Raw genomic sequence first — 4096 nt, 5'->3', positions numbered from 1 at the left:
CAAAATTTTTTTGACAATAATTAACCGAATTGAAAAAAGTTTGGTTAATCGCTCAGTTAACCGAATTAACCGAAATTTTGAATAATATATATTATATATTTAATATTTAATATTTTGGCTAATTCGTTCAATTAATTCGGTTAAAATCGAAATTTAAACACTCCTAAAGTTATTAATATATAAATAATATATTAAATATTTAAAACGTTCGGTTAATTTGGTTAATTAATCGATTTTGAACCGAATTAATTGATAACAAAACATTGAAAAAATCATTAATCGTTAACCGATTGAACTTAAAACTAACTGACTGATTAACCGAAAAATTTTCGATTCGGTCGGTTTAATCGGTCAGCCAAAATTTTGAACACCTCTAATGTCAAATAGTTTACAATTATCTTTAAATAAATATAACCTTGTGCTTATCCTAGATTAATATTCTATAGCAATTACAAGTGAACGTTCAAATATCCTCCGGTTGTCGTTAATGCTTGAACTCAAAATGTAATACCCCAAATATCAGGTCAAAGACTATATTGAAAAGATTTGAAATTTGAAGATTTATTTGAATAAATTGTAATATATGAGGAAATAATTTGGAATAGTGTTTTGAACTAAATTGTATCAATATATGAGTTAAGTGGGCAAATTGGTATTTTAAGAGGGAAAATGAATTTAAAATATATTTTAGGGATTTAAGAAAAAAGGGAAAGTGAAAAACAATTAGTTTACTCTTCTTCTTCTTCTCGTGGTTTTCTCTCCTCCATAGCTCCAAAGGTAAACTTCGATTAATTAGTTTTTCCTTTCGATTTTGGGTTGTTATTGCAACCTTAAGTGACATGTAAGCTTAAGGAAAAGTTATATGAGATTAAAACTATGAAATAGATGAAATATTAGAGATTTAAGAAAATGGGTTTTAAATGATATGTTGATATATGAGTGTTTATGGATGTTTATTGGTAGAATTTACTTGTTAAAGAGGTAAATGAAAGATTAGAAGCATTAGATAAGATTAATAACATACTAGAAAAAGTGGTATGATTCTTAGAATTGAATATTCTTGGAAGATTTTAGATGTTTTAAGAAACAAAATGAAAGAAAGTTAGTATGGTTAGGTAAATAAGAACTTAATGGTATTATATGGTGTAAACATACCGAAAATTAACCCCATTTGGGAGATATTCAGGCTGAAAATTGGAAATTCTAGGCACGAGTATCGGTACTGATATAACAGTATCGATACTATAGTCTTAAAATTAGTAGAATATGTAGAGTAGTATCGATACCGATTCAAGGGGTATCGATACCAAGAGGGGAGTATAGATATCATGATGATGGTATCGATACCATTTTCTCAAAGAATGCAAAAATGGTATCGGTACCGTAATAGAGTATCGATACCCTAGTATAGTAGTATCGATACCATGGTGGGGGTATCGATACTAGTGGGCCAGAAATGTTAAAAATACGCTGATATTGTATAGAAAGTTAATAATATGTACTCTTGAGTAATGTTTGAGTATAATTGTTAGGAAATATACTAACAATTGATATTGTATGTGTCTTTTTGGGATGCTTGAGTAGATCGAAATCAAGCTACCAAATCAAGAAAAACTAAAGGCAAAGGCAAAGTACCAAAGTGATCAACTTTGCATTCTTGGTATAATAGGGAGACAATCCAGGTGAGTGCATTTAATTATGTACATATATGTTATGGTAGTCATAGTTGTATGATTTATTAATGTAAGTATGATGATTACCAAATGGCACTAAGTGTGCAAAAACTTAAGAAAATCCATACTAAGTGCATGAATTTCCGTATGGGCACTTTGTGTGTAAAACTAAGAAATTCATGCTAAGTGTATGAATTTCGGTATGGACATTATGTGTGCAAACTAAGAATTCATACTAAGTGTATGAATTTTCGTATAAGCATTATTTGTGTAAATTAAGAAATACATACTAAGGTGGTGTTTGTTTTCACTGTGCAAGCTCTTCAAACCACTTATGTCTGCGTCGCGCAGACCACGTGCAGACATTAGGCTTCGTAGACTGTTTGTTTATTAGAAGACAGAAGCTCTTCAAACGTCTGTGCGAGCTCTTCTTGGTGCAGACTTGGTTTTATGTATTCAAATGTCTTCAAACCTCTTCAAGAACAATTATAAAATATAGTTATTTATTAAAATAATTTTAAATAATTTAATAAGGTTATTTATTTTAAAATAATTTATTTTAAAATAATTTATTATAAAATAATTTATTTTAAAATAAATTATTATAAAATATGGATTGATTTATTTTAAAATAATTTATTTTAAATAATTTATTAGTATGGATTGATTTATTTTAAAATATGGATTGATTTATTTTAAATAATTTGTTAGTATGGATTGATTTATTTTAAAATATGGATTGATTTATTATTGTAGTTGTATGGATTGATTTATTTTAAATAATTTATTAGTATGGATTGATTTATTAGTATGGATTGATTTATTTTAAATAATTTATTAGTATGAATTGATTTATTTTAAAATATGGATTGATTTATTTTAAATAATTTATTAGTATGGATTGATTTATTTTAAATAATTTATTTGTATTGATTGATTTATTTTAAATATGGATTGATTTATTACTGTAGTTGTATGGATTGATTTATTTTAAATAATTTATTAGTATGGATTGATTTATTTTAAAATATGGATTGATTTATTTTAAATAATTTATTATTGTAGTTGTATGAATTATTTAAATTTCAGTATTGTAAAACTAAAATTATTTAAATCTCAATATTGCAAAACGCTTTTAAGTTTAAAAAATCAGTTTATTTATATTTCAGTTCATTTTAGCAGTCTGCAGACGTTAAAAAACAAACAGTCTTCTTCTTGTAGACTGCAGACTTTTGGTCCACCTCTTCTGCTGCAGATGCCTGCAGATGTGGTCCGCAGACTGCAGACCTTTTACCTCTGCAAAAACAAACACCAACTAAGTGTATTAATTTCCTTATAGGAAATATATGTGACATTATCAAAAGTTCATAATAAGAAGATGAATTTTCGTATTGGTAATGGGTGAGTAATCAACGTAAATTACAGTAAGATTTGGGATTATTGCATGGGCACTATAGGTATCAACCATAGAATGTATAATGATTGAAAGAGTTAATTGATATTATGAATAATTATTATAGTAGAAACTGGTCTAAATAAAAGATAAATGGCCTAACTATGTATTTGACAGAGAGGTGTCAATTATGCCAGTTAGATGAACAGTTAAAAACCGTTGAGTAAAATATAAATGGCATAGATGTGCATTTGACAGAAATGTGTCAATTATGCCAGTTAGATGAACAGTTAAAGACCGTTGAGTAAAAGATAAAAGGCCTAGCTATGCATTTGGCAGAAAGGTTTCAATTATGCCAATTAGATGAACGGTTAAAGACTGTTGAGTAAACGATAAATGGCCTAGCTGTGCATTTGGCAGAAAGGTGTCAATTATGCCAGTTAGATGAACGGTTAAAGACTGTTGAGTAAAAGATAAATGGCCTAGTTGTGCATTTGACAGAAATGTGTTAATTATGCCAGTTAGATGAACGTTTAAAGACCGTTGAGTAAAAGATAAATGGCCTAGCTGTGCATTTGATAGAAAGATGTCAATTATGCCAGTTAGATGAACGGTTAAAGACCGTTGAGTAAAAGATAAATGGCTTAGGTGTGCATTTGACAGAAAGGTGTCAATTATGCCAGTTAGATGAATGGTTAAAGACCGTTGAGTAAAATATAAATGGCCTAGTTGTGCATTTGGTAGAAAGGTGTCAATTATTCCAGTTAGATGAATAGTTAAAGACTGTTGAGTAAAAGATAAATCGTCAGCTGTGTATTTGACAAAAAGGTGTCAATTATGCCAGTTAGATGAATGGTTAAAGATCGTTGAGTAAAAGATAAATGGCCTAGCTGTGCATTTGACAGAAAGGTTTCAATTATACCAGTTAGATGAATGGTTAAAGACCGTTGAGTAAAAGGAAAATGGCCTAGCTGTGCATTTGGAAGAAATGTATCAATTATGTCAGTTAGATAAATTGTTAAAGACTGTT

This window comes from Hibiscus syriacus, unplaced genomic scaffold, assembly GCF_006381635.1.
Source record: "Hibiscus syriacus cultivar Baekdansim isolate YM2019G1 unplaced genomic scaffold, ASM638163v2 tig00117048_pilon, whole genome shotgun sequence".
Taxonomy (NCBI): Eukaryota; Viridiplantae; Streptophyta; class Magnoliopsida; order Malvales; family Malvaceae; genus Hibiscus; species Hibiscus syriacus.
Note: the sequence above shows the minus strand (reverse complement) of the source record.